We start from the raw sequence: 18382 nt of genomic DNA, 5'->3' as shown, positions 1-18382 counted from the left end.
CAAAATTTTTTTTGCTTGGGGCAACAAAAAACCTAGAGCCGGCCCTGGCTATGAGCCTTTAATCTGTAAATCACCAGTAAGAATCCTACCCAACTCAGCAGGGATTAAAAGTTGTGGCCTTTAATGCAGTGGTTCTCAAACCTTTGTACTGGTGACCCCTTTCACATAGCAAGCCTCTAAGTGAGACCCCCCTTATAAATTAAAAATACTTTTTTACATATTTAACACAATTATAAATGCTGGACACAAAGTGGGGCTTGAGGTGGAGGCTGACAGCTCGTGACCCCCCATGTAATAACCTCGCAACCCCCTGAGGGGTCCTGACCCCTAGTTTGAGAACCCCTGCTCTAATGGATGTTCAGTAGCCCCTATATGAAATGACTTTGAGACCCAGTTCTAGCTCCCATTCAGAAACTTGTATGCTTTACACTAGATTGTAAGCTTTAGGCCAGGGCTGTTTTACAACATGGTTGTACAGTGCTTAGTCCAATGGGGCTCCAATTTTGGCTGGATCCTCTAGTGAGAGCTGCGACAAAACTGCCTCACTCACTATAAATTTGCAGGAGTTGGCAACAATAAGTCTGTCACACGCACATTGCGAATGGGCAGGGGGGTTCAGAACACAGACCCAAAACATGATTTAATCTTTTTCAGAAACCCCATGTTTTTTTTATCAAAAGACATTTTTGCCTTTTATTTATAACAAACCAGGGCTTTTTGCTTTTCCTCCTGACATTGAAGAACCTCTCACAGAAGCACATTCAGCTCGCTATTGTTTGACACTATAAAATGGTCTGCTTCATGATTTTGGGACTTCTGGGGTTGGCGATACTGCATTAGGAGTATATTGAGTGCTTCTTCAGGAGATGTGGGACTCCACAGCACTCCCTAGGCAGTGCTAAGAACATAAGAACGGCCATACTGGGTCAGACCAAAGGTCCATCTAGCTTAGTATCCTGTCTTACGACAGTGGCCAGTGCCAGGTGCCCCAGAGGGAATGAACAGAACAGGTAATCATCAAGTGATCCATCCCCTGTCGCTCATTCCTAGCTTCTGGCAAACAGAGGCTAGGGACATCATCCCGGCCCATCCTGGCTAATAGCCATTGATGGACCTATCCTCCAAGAATTTATCTAATTCTTTTTTTCCCTTTTGCTAAGAATTAAAAGCCGCAATCTATCCCCATCTGTTTGCCACTTGTAATTAAATGGACCTTCATGGCTTTAATTTTTCTTTCTACTATACCTTGCACACAATTTATTGGCTTTTAAATTAAATTGTCAAAAGACATTTTTGCCTTTCATTTGTAATAAACCAGGATTTTTTGCTTGTTTGTTTGCTTATTTTCAAGACCAAAGGGTACAGGACGGAAGACTCATGTTAGAAAATGTTAAACTACTGGCAGGCACTCCTGACATTGAGGAGATTCTCACAGAAGCACATTCTGCTCTCTATTTTCTCACGCTAAAAAACATACTTTAACTTATAAACAGAAGATTTAAAGCATGGTTGCAACTGGAACATTTGGCTCTGTTTTTGCAAGTGTGTGGTCCACTGGAATTCTTTGTGACAAAAGATCTCAGCTTCCTGCACTGATCTCTTACAAACACATACGCTTCCTTCAGGCAGGCCAGGTACTTTATTTATGGATAAGTAGTTAATATTACAGGCAGCTATAAAGCGGGTGGGGAGGGAGAGAATTCAGAGCACATTAAAGTAACAACATATTCTAAAGCAGTTTGATAGAAATTTCATCACAGGGTTCTTTAAATTCATTTAAAATGCCCTCTGCACAGGATATTATTCAGAAATGGAAAATCTGTAATCACTGGGTAAAAGTGGTTTTTATTATGACACCAAGGCACTGGCATAACTACATAACACAGATGACCTTTCCCATGCCATTTCTAGATACATCATTCATGGGCATGTTTTCTGAATTCAGCAAATTGCTGAATGCTGAAAACCTCTGTAGATTTATTCAAGTTCATTAATTTGGCCCTTTTAAGCTATTGATGGTCTAGCTAGAGCTGGAGCAAAGTGATACCATAGGCATGAAAGTAGACTTGATTAGACTATGCCCCACATATATAACTGATAAACTAATCATGTTCCAAGTATGAAATTCAGAGCCGGCATCAGGATATGCACCAACTATTTTAAGAGTTTGCCTGGGATGTAAACAGGCTTATGCTGACCCTCTGCGCATGGTGAATTTCAACCTAAATATTTTGAGCTCTAAATTCTGGTTTACACCATTGTAAACCTGAAGTAATTCCACTGACCACATTGGAGTTATGCTGGAATAAAGCCCATGTGCCTGATGTAGTAGAAAGAGAGAGCCTGAAGCATGGGCCTGGTTCAAGGCCTGAGGCCTGAACCAAAGTCAGCAAAAGTTATCTATGAGCAACAGCCAGGCCCTGTCAAAAGCAGATGCTTGCCTGCAAGTCAGTGTCTGGTACATGAACTTGGCACCAGTAGCATTGCTAAAACACACTGAATATGTAAACACATTCCAGCAGGCCAGCACAAGAACATCCCAACCTGGTACACAATAAAATGGTTTGACAAAAGTGATGAATAGTAATATTTTGTCTGAAACATCAGGGGAAAAGTACAAGTGAAGGTAACAAACATGTCATGAAATGCCTAAGGTGACATGTAAGTTGTTTATCCCAGATTGTTTGTCTCAGTCTAGGGGGCAGTGGAAAGTCCCACCACTGACTGAGCTGCGTTCATTGTCATGGGTATACATGTGTTAGTGTACCTGTAACCATTGAGCCAGGGCATTAGCACCGTGCTTCATCGGCAATAAACCTTACCGTGTGCCTTCGCTACTAAGCCAAGACTTGTGGCTAAATAACACGCCAGTCAGCTTGGAAGAATGACACTGGCGAGAAAAACTTTTTGAACAAAGCACTCTCTAGTTGTAGTTTTAGTCTTAGGGACGGTCTACACTTAAAATGCTTCATCTGCGCTGCTGCACCGATGCAGCTGCGCTGCTGTAGCGCTTTAGTGAAGACATTCCTATACCGACAGGAGAGAGCTCTCCCACCAACATAGTGCCGTTTACATGGAGGGTGAGGTCAGTATAAGTACATTGCTCAGAGGTGTGGATTTTTCACACCCATGAGCAATGTAGTTATACCAATATAGGTCTGTAGTGCCTCAGAAGCATATTTTTACTTTTGTTTGTAACCATTTCTATCCTTATTCCTCATACTTGGTATCACATAATCCTATATCCTTTTGTTAATAAACCTGTTTTACTATCACCATAAACCAACTCGGTGTTTTGACTGAAGTGGAGGCTTTGTCAACCCCAGTTAAGCAAAAAAGTCACTGTGTACCGTCTTTTAAAGGAGCAGCAAACTTGATACGGTTTTGTGGGTGCTACAGAACTGCAGAGAGAGACATCTCTGAGGAACTTGGGATTCACTGATTGTTACCTGCTCGACTGGAAGAGTCCGGTTGAGTTTGCTGGCAAGGCAGTCAAGCGGGTGTGTTAGGGAACTGATGCACAGGTTAGCAGCAGCAGAGCTCTCACTTGTTGAGGTTGAGAGAGGTAACACATTGGCTCATAGTTCTGGGAACCCCAGCAGACTGTCACACTGTTATGCTTTGCTTGGAATAGTATCTTTCCATTCTCTCCACAGAATAATGTTATCTATAAAGTTTTAGATACTTTATTTTGGGAAGATGGAGAGGAGGAATATACCACACAAAACTTCATTTAAAGTACGTGTTAAAATACCAGCTAAACCCAGGTATGTTCACAAGTATTACAAGCCAACTGGAACTTCTAAATGTCAGTGCAACATGGGAGACAATATTAGCCCAAACCCCTTTGTAACAAGTCCATGACTGTGTGCACAGTGCTAAATGTCATCCGATTAAAAGCTCACCCAAGTCCAATAATGTCACTCAGTGTTTCTGTGGATCCTTATATCTGAGGATCACAAAGTGCCTTACAAATATTAATTAATTAAGCCTCTTGCCCGTCACTGAAATGAAGCAACCAGTGGGGTGGAAACACAACAGCTGTTTAATCATGCACACCAACACTACACAACAGTTTAGAGCAGAGAGTGAAGAAAAATACCACAGCCACCTGAAACTGCAAGAACAATGAAATTACCTAGATTGGAATTTGGCCAGAACATAGATAAAAACCTTCCTTTCCCTTATAAACTTTTTAACTACCACGGGTGGAACCAGTAGCTTGGCTTTATCCCAAACACAGATCTCTTGATAGCATATTTCATGCTGTGTCATTGGTTCAGTAAGGGAGGGGGGTCCTCATCTGCAGTCACCAGCATCACTTCCTTCAGCACTTCTCTGTTCTGTGGTAGTCTAATAACTAATCTGCCCTGACTCTGTTTAGTCTGAGAGAGTCAGTGGGATCAAGGCTAAAGGATGTGCTAGATCACTCTAGGCCAGATACCCTAAACCTGCTAGCTCCTGGCATCAATGGAAAACTCGGCTGATCCCCCACTCTGCTGCAATTTTCTGCCTCTCTGTTTTCTCCTGTTTGTTGCTTACTCATCCTGAATCCATAGTCACTATCAGACCAAATTAACCTCATTTCTACCACTTCTAGATTTATCTCAAATGTTGGGGTGTCATTAGGGTCTCCTTTCTTAATCTACCCACTAAAATAACCTGCTCTCTCCAGTCCCAAAACCAACACGTGGTGAGCAGCAAATCTCATGGATTCTAACCCAATACAGAGCTATTTTCGGCATATTGTTGTTGTTATTATTAGTCAAAAGATTAAACCATTATTCCTCTATTTTTTCTCCATTTGGCAGCATTATCTGTACCCATCATAAACTACACAGGACACAGGTTTGACTGGCGGGGTACAGATGCCAAGCTGAGATAATTTACAGTGGCAGCATCTGGTTTCTACTTAAGAGGCAGTTGTGTTAGCAGCTTTAGAGCTGCCTTTGGGTCTGTTATGTGGTGAGGCTGCAGATGGATGGTCTAAGCTGCCGCATCCTCCTCGATCATTTTCATTTGACTCACCCTGAATTCTGTGACATTTGTTCTTTATTATTGTTTGCCTGAAAATTAAGTTGTTTACTCAGTTTTCTTACCTTCTAACTACATGGTTCAAAAATATCATATGTATTCAGACATACCCACTCCCCACACCTGCATCCAACGTAAGTTATATATATTGTACTAATCTGCCCTGTAAATGGAAGTCACAGTAACTAAATAATTCAGTATCGAAACAACTAAGATGGTCTGAGATGATACTAGAAGTGCCAAGGACAGCACTAGAAACCACAAGCTCATCAACTTGCAACAAGTGTTTAAAGCAAATTCAAGTCTCCAAATCAGGATCAGCTTTTATACCAGACAAGAAAATCACGGTTATTAAAATGTTTTAGAAGAAGAGAGCTATTTGTCAAACTTTTACATGAAGGAACAAAAAAAGTAAACAACAATAAAAAGCTAGAATAGCACTAGTTAGTGGGAGAAGCAGGACTACAAAAGATTTTTCCTGTTCCTGGGTGGAAAAGTGCACAGGGAAAATGGAAGTAAGCGGTGTGAATGGAGGTAGAGAATTAACGAAGAACTCTGACATTTCAAGGACCACAAGTGGAAAAGAGAATTTGAGATTCTGACCTGTGAGCATTGATATAACTATAGCAGACCTGTTGGCTAATGGGTATCATCATCCTGCTGGGACACGTGATCAGTTGCCTTTAACGATCTTATTTTTTTTTAAAGTAAATGGTATAGCAATGTTAATATGAAGGCCCTTAGACACTCCCATAATACAAATAATAAGAAAAAGTATAGTACTGGGCTAGTTGGAAACAGCATAGCTCAGAATGGATCACAAAGGAGTTCAATACTTCTCAATACCTGGCACATGTCAGACAATCTGGTTTACTAGTTCCTTGTCACAGGGTGTCTGGCCCTTTAAGGGAAAATGGGTCTCAGCCCCACTTGTGTCACCACCAATTCTTCTCCCCAGATAGAGAAAATGAAGATGCCCATGTGATCCAGGTAAGCCTGTGGGTAAAGCAGAAGCCTGAGCCAGAGGACCTGTAGAGAGCAGGAAGGTTTTTGCAGAAGTGCTGAGGTAGCCCAGTGAAGAAAGGATTGAGATGGTATAACCTAACATTCACGCTGTGGAGGAAGGCTGGAAGACCTCGCCCAGCAGAGATGTCTTGGAGGGCAGGGCTATTGTCATGAAGATTTTGTTTGTTGAAAGACTTTGCTAGCTTGCCTAGAACTGCCAGATCACAATTTAAAAGGACCAGGGAGAAGCACAGTACAAGCCCTGGAAGGAAGGCTGTGTACTCCCTTAACTAAGAGGGAGGGTTTGGGGCCTGGAGGGTCACTGGAAACGGTGTGAAAGACTCCATAAATTAGACCCCAAAAGGGTAATTTTCTTTTAAATACTTTAGGTTGTGGGAAGTTACTGGGAGAATCAGGAAGGAGCTGAGGGGGATGCCTTCAAGGGCACCCTTTGCCACAAGAGCAAATGAGTGTGTGAGTACACACACAGAGCAAATAAGTATTTGAAGTGCACTAAAATGTCGTGGGTGTGATGCTCTAGCGCTAGTGGAATAGGCAGACATCAACAGCAAGCTAAAACTGGCCTCTCCAAGGAAAACAGGAAGCCAAGAATATTCCAAAGCTTGAACTAGAGAATTTTTCATACATCACTAAGGCCTTGGCTACACTTGCGAGTTACAGCACTGTAAAGCCGCCCCCAGCACTGTAACTCACTCCCCGTCCACACTGGCAAGGCATTTGCAGCGCTGTATCTCCGTGGCTGCAGCGCTGCATGTACTCCACGTCCCCGAGAGGAATAGCGTGTATTGCGCTGCCGCTGCAGCGCTGTGGCGCCAGTGTGGCCGCCCAATGCACTGTGACTGACCTCCAGAATTATTCGGCAGTATCCCACAATGCCTGTTCTAGCCACTCTGGTCATCAGTTCAAACTCTACTGCCCTGGCCTCAGGTAACCAACCATGTGACCCACCCTTTACATTCCCCGGGAATTTTAAAAATCCCCTTCCTGTTTGCTCAGCCCGGCGTGGTGTGGAGTGCTATCAGCGAATCTTTCCAGGTGACCATGCCTCCACACGCCAAGCGAGCCTGAGCATGGAGCAATGGCGAGTTGCTGGACCTCATCAGTGTTTGGGGGGAGGAAGCTGTACAGTCCCAGCTGCGCTCCAGCTGTAGGAATTACGATACCTTCGGGAAGGTATCAAAGGACATGATTGAAAGGGGCCATGACCGGGACGCCCTGCAGTGCAGGATTAAAATGAAGGAGCTGCAGAGTACCTACCGTAAAGCCCGTGACGCAAACGGCCACTCGGGTGCTCCCCCCGCGACCTGCCAATTCTACAAAGAGCTGGATGCGATACTTGGGGTTAACCCCGCCTCCACTCTGAGCACCACCATGGACACTTCAGAGCCGGTGGGGGGGGAGGGAGGAGGAGGAGGAAAACGGGAGTGAGGGTGGTGGGCCAGATGGAGACACCCCGGAATCCCTGAAGCCATGCAGCCAGGAGCTCTTCTCGAGCCAGGAGGAAGGTAGCCAGTCGCAGCGGCCGGTACTTGGTGGAGGACAAACAGAAGAGCAGGTTCCCGGTAAGCGGTTTTATTTTCGGGAAGGAATTTTTTCGGTGCGGGCTCTTTGGGAGAGGAGGGTTAGGCATGCATGCCTAGATGCGGAATAGTGTATTGATGTGGTTTATCACATCGCGGTAATCGGCCTCGGTAATCTCCTTGAATGTCTCATCCAGAACGTGTGCAATGCGCTTGCACAGGTTTATCGGGAGAGCCACCGTGGTCCTTGTCCCAGCCAGGCTAACGTGTCCGTGTCACTGTGCCGCAAGGGGCGGGGGGACCATTGCTGCACACAGGCAAGCTGCATATGGGCCAGGGCGGAAGCCGCATTGCAGTAGAAGACCCTCCCTTGCTTCCCAGGTCACCCTCAGCAGCGAGATATCGTCCAGGACGAACTCCTATGGAAAATGTTGGGACAGTGTTCAGTGTAGGTGCCCCCAGAAGCTGTTGGCTCTCCCCAAGGCACAGAAACCCAGAGGACAGTGCAGCCCTGAAACAATCAGTCCCACTTACTCACCATTTTGAGGCTCCCATGGGATATGTGTGCTCTGTTTCGGATGGGAAAATTATGCAATTGTGTAGACCCTGTGTGTTTTCTACTCCTTAAGTGTGGGGGAAATCATTACTCTGTCTGGTATAAACAATGCTGCCTCTGTTAAATGTTGCATTTTGCCTATAGAGCTGCATCAACCTTGAGACCTCAGCCGTCCCTCTTATCACCTGCTCAGAGACTGCAAAGACTCAGGAAGAGACCGCGAAAAAAGCAAAGAAGACATGCTGCAAGAAGTGATGTGGCAATCTATTAAAGAGAATGAGAAAGCACAAAACTGGAGGGAGAGAGAAAGCAGGATCCGCCAGGAAAATGCAGCGCACCGGCGGCAACGCACGGAGCACCGGCAGCAAAGCATGGATCGGCTCATAAGCATCCTGGAGCGCCAAGCAGACGCTATCCAGGAGCTCATAGCCATGCAGAAGGAGCAGTACCGCAAACGCAAACACCGCCCCCCCCACAGCCCTTGTCCCAAAACTCTTTCCATTGTGCCCCACTGTCACCTCCAACCCACTTTCCCCAACTTCCGTGTTCTTCACGCCACCAGCTGCCTCCAACACCAGTATCTTCACCACCCAGCCCTGAAAACCACGACTCTTACCCTCTGCACTCAACCCCCATCACCATGCAGTATAGCTATCCTGAAGTGCAGCACTCACTGCACAGCACACCAGACAGGACATATGCGAATCTGTGATTGTACCGTTTCCCACTCCACCCCTTTGTTTCTTTTCAATAAGTAATTGTTTTTTCTTTTCAATAAATGGATTTTTTGGCTTTGAAAACATTCTTTATTATTGCATAAAGTAAAAGACTCCTTAGCCCAGGAAATAAACAGGCACTGCAAGTCTGCTTGTCTGCTTAGCAAACACTGATTCCTAAAGATTGGAACTACTGCACTTCACTCCCGTGCAGGGCACCAGATATCACTGCTGGTTTTCAGCCTCAAATTGCTCCCTCAAGGCATCCCTAATCCTTGCAGCCCCGGGCTGGGCCCCTGTAATAGCCCTGCTCTCTGGCTGTGCAAATTCAGCCTCCAGGTATTGAACCTCGGAGGTCCATGCCTGAGTGAAGCTTTCACCCTTCCCTTCACAAATATTATGGAGGGCACAGCACGTGGATATAACCGCGGGGATGCTGTGTTCGGCCAAGTCCAGCTTCCCATACAGAGATCGCCAGCGGGCCTTTAAATGGCCAAAGGCACACTCCACAGTCATTCGGCACCGGCTCAGCCTGTAGTTGAACTGTTCCTTGCTGCTGTCAAGGCTCCCTGTGTAGGGTTTCATGAGCCACGGCATTAACGGGTAAGTGGGGTCTCCAAGGATCACAATGGGCATTTCAACTTCCCCTACCGTGATCTTCCGCTCTGGGAAAAAAGTCCCGGCCTGTATCTTCCTGAACAGCCAGGTGTTCCAAAAGATGCGTGCGTCATGCACCTTTCCGGGCCAGCCTGTGTTAATGTCAATGAAACGCCCACGGTGATCCACAAGCGCCTGGAGAACCATAGAGAAATACCCCTTCCGATTAACATACTTGGATCCTAGGTGGGGTGATGCCAGAATAGGAATGGGCGTCCCATCTATCGCCCCTCCACAGTTAGGGAACCCCATATGTGCAAAGCCATCCACTATTTCCTGCACGTTACCCAGAGTCACGGTTCTTCTGAGTAGGATGCGATTAATGGCCCTGCAAACTTGCATCAACACGATTCCAACGGTCGACTTTCCCACTCCAAACTGGTTTGCGACTGACCGGTAGCTGTCTGGAGTTGCCAGCTTCCAGATTGCAATAGCCACCCGCTTCTCCACTGGCAGGGCAGCTCTCAATCTCGTATCCTTGCGCCGCAGGGTGGGGGCGAGCTCCTCACACAGTCTCATGAAAGTGGCTTTTCACATCCAAAAGTTCTGCAGCCACTGCTTGTCATCCCAGACTTCCATGACGATGTGATCCCGCCACTTGGTGCTTGTTTCCCGAGCCCAAAAGCGGCGTTCCACGGTGCTGAGCATGTCCGTGAATGCCACAAGCAATTTCGTGTAGTACGCGTTACGCGGCTCGATAGCATCGTCGGACTCCTCACTGTCACGGTCACTTTGGATCTTAAGGAATAGTTCGACAGCCAAACGTGACGTGCTGGCGAGATAGGTCAGCATACGCCTTAGCAGTTTGGGCTCCATTTCCCGCAGACAGATCTCGCTGCACAGAAACCATTGAAAGATGGCGCCAAAGGTGGACGGAAACAAAGGGATTTCTGGGATGCGAAGTGATGCATCACGGGGCGTTGGGACAGGATCCAGAATGCCCTGCACCCACGCCCCCTTCCCACAACCCACGGCGCCAGAATGGGAAGAGGTGCTCTGTGGGATAGCTGCCCATAATGCACCGCTCCCAATAGCGCTGCAATTGCCGCAAATGTGGCCACGACAGTGCGCTGGGCAGCTGTCAGTGTGGACAAAGTGCAGCGCTTTCCCTACTCAGCTGTACGAAGTCAGGTTTAACTCACAGCGCTGTACATCTGCAAGTGTAGCCAAGGCCTAAGGCACTTCTGTCCATGTGAAACTGCTGAATGATGTGCTTACTAGTGAGTCCAGTGAATCAGGAGTTCTCTTACGATAGAGGGCAGGCAGGAATTCACAATAAAAGGGAGCTAATGGACAAATTTACTTTGGCCCTTGACACAGTGACCAACAGTAACATTCTTGTCATGTTGTCTTTCACACAAGATCACTTAGTGTGGTTTGGATGATTATTTCTAATCTAGAAATTTTTCATGAATTTCTGAAATTTTTCCATTGTTTCCAGAGATGGAGTGTAGACTAAGATGAAGCCCGAGTAACTCTGAATGCAAGAGTTACTCTGAAAGAGTGACAGAATCTTGAAAATCACGAAGTTTTGAGCAGTGGCAATTTCAGAATTTGTACAGCTGAATGCTCTCCAGTTCCATCCTGACATGCCCTCCTGTGACCTGTAGATACCCTGTGGGAAGATTTCTCTGGACGTGTGTCAAGTAAAAGCACAACACAAAGGTTTCCCTCTCTATTCTGTACTCATTGCTCCAGATCCCCCTGCTTTTGCTCCCTACACAGCATAAGAGCATCAAACTTACAATTAGTAATGTTGCTTATTTTCTCTGATATGTAAGGCATCCTTCAGAGATACTCCATGGGATCTAATTCCCTTTAAGACAGATAAATAAGGAATCATAAACAGGTTGGCAGTGGCCATTTAAAAAAGCTCAGAAATGAAATTGCACAGTGTCTATGTACTCCAATTTCCCCCTTTCTGGGGCTTGACTTAACTGGTAATGCAAAAACAATAACCCAACAAACTTCAGCAGAAGCATCCTCTTTGACTTCTGCTGTTCGTATGGTGTCCCTGAAGGGCCTTCTCTGTCCTACTTTTCTCTGGTTCAAAGTGATTCTTTTCCCCTTTTATATCCTAGGTAGAGCTAATAGGGGGGGGAGGAGGGACCCACTAGCATAGCTCCATTCTGTTCTATTTAGGTTCTTATGCTGCGTCCACCATGGTATCTGATGTGACATCAGCAATTACTCATACTCTAATGCAAGGTTGTAGCCCTTGAGTAAAGGGTGATTAAACAAAAAAGCCCTACATTCTTATACGGGGTCTTAGAGCACATGCCACCTGTTACAGGTTTACATAACATCTACTGGTAATTAGACATGAATTCACTTGCTTGAACTACAAACAATGTAAATTGTTCATCAACCGTAAACATGCCATTTCTACCAGTTAATGGTGTAATTCCATAGGAAAGGCTGACTTATGAATTTTAACAGCTTTTCCATGCAAATAGAGATATCTCTCTCTCTCATTTATAGTGTATAGGCACCCCTAAATTCAGTTCCTGAATGTATCACTTTAATGTAACACAAACTGAAATAACACATTTAAACATGCTGAAACGACAAAATGCACGTGTTCTACTATCACAAAAACATGCCAGGAAATCTAACATTTGGGCTGCCTATAATTGTAGGGAAAAGCTCTTATTCTGGTTTTCATCCAAGCAAGCTCTAATATTATATTTAAAAGCAGAAATCATGAATCACATTTTTAAAAAATCTGTCTAAAAGAAAACGTAATCCAAGACACACATGAACAGTTGGCATTCCCTTAATTCAAGAGCTATGAATTGAGTTGGGTGAACACTGAAAAGCATTTTCTGGGAATATTCCACTGAATTTTTAAACAAAGTCATTTTGACTATGTTCATGCACCCTTATGTTCACTTTCTGTGAATAGTCTAGTAAATAAGCTAAATTACTGGCATGAATAAAAAGAGCAAATTGTAAGTGTGACTCTTCACAAACAGTGAATTTCAAATGGCCTAACTAACACTGGCAAATTTTGAACTGTGAATTTTACACTCAACTATGCAATTCAAAAATGTTTGTTTTTGGTTAGTTAGTCAGTAAATCTTTCAAGTGCCAGGAATAGACCCAATCCTGAATTTTGTAATCAACCAGCACAGCATGTATTTCTGTGTTCACAACGAATGTATGAACACACCAAGAATTGTTCAGGAATGATTGCAAAGAAGGAATGAATGTGAGAACTTCACAATCTCTTTGCAGGTGAAATTCAGTGCATACATTATTCATTATTAATCATTCACCAGTTTTGGCAAAATACGGATTCATCTTGGTCTTGTGCTTTTGTTTAAAGGTCTGATCCTATAAGACACTAGTACTTACTGCAAGGGTCTGGACACCCCCAATTCCTGTTGACTCCAAGCGTGTTGGGGGTACTCACCATCAAGGAGGAATGGGTCTTCCTGAGTTACTGTAGTACAAGACTTCTAAAGCCTTTTAGCAACTGGCCTTCATAGATTACTGAAATTTAATTTTCCTCCTTTACAAAAGGATCTGATTAATGTTTTCCCTTTATCATTTTTTGAATCACATTCCTTGCTATATGTGTTATCTAACTCAGACTTTTTAAATGCTTATGCTTTAATACTGCTTCCTATTATTCTAAAGCCATGAGAGCCCCCCAGTGGAAGTCTGAGAGTCCTGACACTCAGCCCATTTCATGTCCTTTTTTTCTGCAAAGTATATTATGTCCCTTGAAGGGCTGGATTTCCAATTAGGTACTGTAGGCACATGCCTAGGGGTGCCAATGTTCTTGTTGCCAAGTATGCAATTTTCTAGCCCAATTAGGCTATTTTTAGGTGTCAGTTGCATGGGTTTTTTAGCAGTTGTGAGTTGCGGTATTTTGGGCTATTTTGCTGCCCTGCTGCCACTGGCCGCACTGCTTGGGAGTTCTCGGGAGAGAAGGAGCCTCCTGACTGGCCCTGTCCCCTGCTGAAATGACCCACATGTCATGCCCCCTCGCCTTAGGTGATGTTTGCAGCATGCGCAGAATTCTTGTCCAAGGGAGGCAGAATTTTTTTTCTGCAGAAAATGTGCTGCGGTTCTGCCTTTCTCCCACCAGAGGCCGCTGTGGTGCCAGAACAGCCTGAGCGGGCTGAGGCTGACTGGTCTGGTCGGCAGCGGCAAACAGCTAGCAGCCTTCTTGGGAGGCAGAGTGGGCCACGCAGAGCTGCTGGGGGCCACAGGGCCACATGGGGACGAGGGTTGCCAACTTTCTAATAGTACAAAATCGAACACTCCTGCCCCTTCTCCAAGCCCCACCCCCATTCGCTCCATCCCCCCTCCCTCTGTTGCTTGCTCTCCCCCACCCTCACTCACTTTCACCGGGCTGGGGCAGGGGGCTGGGATGCGGGGGGGGGGCTGAGGGCTCCGGCTGGGGCTGAGGGATTTGGGGTGTAGGAGGGGGCTGGGGCAGGGTGTTGGGGGTGGGTGCAGGTTCCGGGAGGGAGTTTGGGTGGGGGAGGGGACTTCAGGCTGGGGCAGAGGGTTGGAGTGCGGGAGGGGATGAGGGCTCCGGCTGGGGGTGCAGGCTCTAGGGTGGGGCTGTGGATGAGGGGTTTGGAGTGCATGAGGGGGCTGTGGCAGGGGTTTGGGATGTGGGCGGGTACGGGCTCCAAGAGGGAGTTTGGGTGTGGAAGAGGACTCCAGGCTGAGGCAGGGGGTTGGGGCGTGGGAGGGGGTGAGGGATTCAGGGTCCCGGTGGCGCTTACCGCAGCTCCCGGGAAGTGGTCGCAAGGTCCCTGCAACCCCTAGATGCATGGGCAGCCAGGAAGGATCTGTGCGCTGCTCTCGCGCCCGCAGGCACCGACCCTGCAGCTCCCATTGGTCGCGGTTCCCAGCCAATGGGAGCTGCGGAGCCAGCCCTCAGGGCAGGAGCAGCGCACAGAGCTTCCCTGGCCGCCCATGAGTCTAGGGGCTGCAGGGACCTTGCAGCCACTTTCCAGGAGTCGTGCGGAGCTAGGACAGGTAGGGACCCTGCCTTAGCCCCGGGCCCCTGGCTGTGCCACCGACCGGACTTTTAACGGCCAGGTCGGCAGTGCCAACTGGAGCCGTCAAGGTCCCTTTTCGACCGGGCATTCTGGTCAAAAACCAGACACCTGGAAACCCTAAGTTGGGCCACATGGGGAGGGGGCTCCAGGCAGGGACACATGGGGAGGGAGGAGGGGCGGTGAAGATGCTGTGCAGAAGCACATAAGGTGTAAATCTGGCCCTGGTCCCTTGTGAATATCACTCTGATACAATATCTTGTGTTTGCCTTCAAGTATGGATTTAAAATTGATTTCTGATGTTTACATTTTTGCAGTAATGCAAATCGCTTTGTCTGAAGGACAAAGTGCGAACTGCCAAAATCAGGTTTTTCTGAGGCAGGATAGGAATTACAGGGGTTTCTTTTTTGTTCACAATAAAAAGTGGCCCATCAGGTGGTGGCTAGTACTGGGGGCACTAATGTAATGAAAGAGTGACCACGTGTAGTGCTGCGCATGCCACTAAAATTTGCTCTCGAATAGCAATAGAACCCTTAAATGTCAGACACAGACTAGACACCATTTGTTGATTGTCACTGGAGATCATTGTCATGCATGTAATCCCACCAAACATTTGAAGCAGTCCCTTATTGTTCCTATGAAGTGCAAGAAAAGCAAACAGAATACACATAGGAATCTGAACAAGATTAGCAAGTAGATAGGTAAAGAATGATATGCTTTATATATTATTAATACTGAATGCTCTTATGGCTCATCAGAGCTGAATAAGAATTACCGTATTAGATTACTCTACACGCATAAATTCAATGCTCTCAGGATCCATCTGCAATGCAACCATAAACAAAATTGTGTGTCTGTGTGTATAATTCCAGTTATTTCTCTGCCCCTTACCTTGCTTATCATAGCTACATTTGATTAATCATCATTAAATGGGAAAAACAAAGAACTACAGCACTGATACATTAGAAAGATAATTCCATGTTTGCCTCAGGCTTAATAGCAGAGTCATTTTAATTTGTACATATTTAATGCTTTAAAACACATGGAACTAATGTAGGAAGCTGCAAATCAGATGAAACCTCTAGTGTTTTCTATTCACTAATCCTGAGATAAAAATCACTGCCCTGTGCATATAGCATTATCAAAGGCTTTTGGAGAAAACTGTAGATCTGTCGTAGGCCAGACTAGATGGTAGGAAAGATGTGACCCTGTGCACGTGCCCTGTTTGGAAGTAGAGAGAATGAGAGTATCGGCCAACTTGGCCAGGTGTCTGAAGTTGTGCCTAATGGGGGGGGTTTGACACTAAAATCAGGGTGCCTGGTATGGCATTTTCCTATTGGATTTCGCAACATCAGTAACAACAAAATGAAGCAAAGAGGCTAATGTGATGTAAGAAATAAGCTTCTACATGTCTGCTCATTTCTGTTCTTTGAAATAATGTGTCCATCAGTCATCAGAGGTGGGGCCTTCTGAGCTGTGGCAACACAGCTGTGAGTAACCTCAAAGAGGAACCAGTAGGCCTGATTCACTACTGCACTACTTCAGTGTAACTCCATGTAAATGAATGTAGCTAACCTGGTGTAAAACTGGAGGGACACCATGGAAAATCAGGCCCGATTTCTCCAAAGCCAGGTAGTCTCACTCAATTGATTTGTATAGTAGGTTTAAAAACAAAAATATCTTCAATATCTGGAGCCAAAAATATAAATGCAAATACAGGGCTGAAAACATCTACATATCCCTCACAAAATTTGAACAGCTGATACAACAAAGATGACCCCAAATGATGAATGAAAAGATGTGATAAGTGCTGTGAGGAAAAAGCATAAACAAGAAAAATGCACTACTCCTTCCCCCACCTTGAAGAGAGAGGTGTAGATGGGTGGGCACATCCTTTCAAAGAATAGGAATAAGCAGGTAGGTCACTGTTCCTTTTTCTCTCCCAGTGGCCCATCTGCCTATCCTTGCAAGTGGGTGTAGCTACCATAGCAGAACCCCTTCCAAGGGTTCAAGGGTCCCAAAAAATAAATGCTCTGTGGGGCAAGGACCATCCTTTCTGTGTCTGTATAGTCCTAGCCCAAAAGGTCACCAGGCTCTGAGTGGGACCTCTAGGCCCCTACAATATAAATACACAGCAGGAGTATCCAGTATAGAGTATCCAAAAAAAAGTGTGTGTGTGTGTCTAAGAAGTACAGTATCCCATCATGTAGAACAATAGAAGAAAATAATCCCAAAACTCAGTCCTCAACCACAGCCTGGAGAATCCTCCTGCTGAATGTTACATTTGATGAGTTTGAGTTTCTCATTTAGCGAAAGTACACAGTGATGACTAAGTGGCTGCCTTGCAAATCTCTCCCGCGAAAGCTCCTACGCTTTCAGCTGCTGATGATTTTTAGGTAAACCTGGAGCAACAATGCCAGAAGGCACTGGACAACTCAGTTTTTTTTTTTTTACAGCATTCTTTAACTATGCAGGACCTTATCCAGTTTCTAATGGTGTACTTTGAAACTCTCTTGCTCCTCTATCCAAAGAGAGGATATGTGAACTCTGTTTTAAGTATGGAGCTAATGCTTTCCTGACATCAAGCTTATGCTATTTTACCTCCTTTGGGTATTTTGCATTCATACATAAAGAAGACAGAACGATGCCTTGAGACTGATAAAAGGTGTCCCAAATGCCACAAGAGAGTGTACATCTTGGAATAAACTCTGGAGTAGTCTGCAGCAGCATCTTGTCATTGTGGAAAGTACAGAACTATTTCTCCATTGACAGAGCACCTCATTCAGAATATGGCTGAGGTTATAGCTATTAACAATACCACTTCTGAGGACAGAACATAAGTATGCATGTGGGTGAGGTTCAATCAGCAGCTCCACTATGATATTCAGTACTAGCGCAAGCTTCTAAGGGTGCCATTTTTCAATATTTGGAGGATATGTCAACTTGTGAGTAAATGTGAAACAAGACCCACGAGGTACAGTGTCAAGCTTCTATTGTTATTTAGGTCTAGGACAGTGCTGATGGTCATATGGCTAACACAGAGATCCAAGGATGTTCCAACTTGCAGGAAGTCCATGATGTAGTGGATCTTCACTTCTATAGATAAGCTGAATTTCTTCCTGCACCAATGGGTGAAAGTGATCTATTTTGCCACATATAATTCATTTGCTAATGGCTTCCTTAAAGCTGTTAGGATGATTATGAGTCTCAGAAACCCTGCAGGCTTATAGCCCCATGCTCAATGGTCTCTGTACCCATTGGTGGAGAGGAATGTAGCATACACCACTTTTCTACCCTGCCCCCGCAATCCTGCAGTAATACTTTATCATCCAATAGTGTTCTGATTTTGCCATGCTTTGGGGGGCAAGAAAAAAAAGACAGTATACGCCACAGAACTACTCACCCTGCAGGACTTCTCTAGCACTCCCAATCAATGGAGATGACCTAGTGCTTCCTTCGCAGTTGCATCTTTTTCTACATGCCTGGAGGACACATCCAGGGTGTCCTCCTATCAGTTCCAGAGTCCAACAAGACAATGTTGTTTGTTTCCATCTCCCCAAGAAGTAGTTCTGCCTGCTCTGAGGTTAAATGAGAGCTGGCGAGGGGGTATCCAGTCAGGCTGGCTGCACATCAGTGACTGTTCCACATAAATGGAAACTGGCAAACAGGTTTGTTTTCCATTAGCATAAAGAAGTATAAAAAAAATCACTTTTTGCCAGTGCACTTTGAATTCTTGTCATAAATAATGCAAAGTTGTACCTCACAGCAGTCAGGGAAATGAGGTCAAAGGGTAAATTCTGCATGCTGTGACACATTTTCATGCATTGAATCAATGCTCAGATGCTTACACTC

This window comes from Terrapene carolina, unplaced genomic scaffold (assembly GCF_002925995.2).
Source record: "Terrapene carolina triunguis isolate 2854851 unplaced genomic scaffold, T_m_triunguis-2.0 Scaffold96, whole genome shotgun sequence".
Classification (NCBI taxonomy): Eukaryota; Metazoa; Chordata; order Testudines; family Emydidae; genus Terrapene; species Terrapene triunguis.
Note: the sequence above shows the minus strand (reverse complement) of the source record.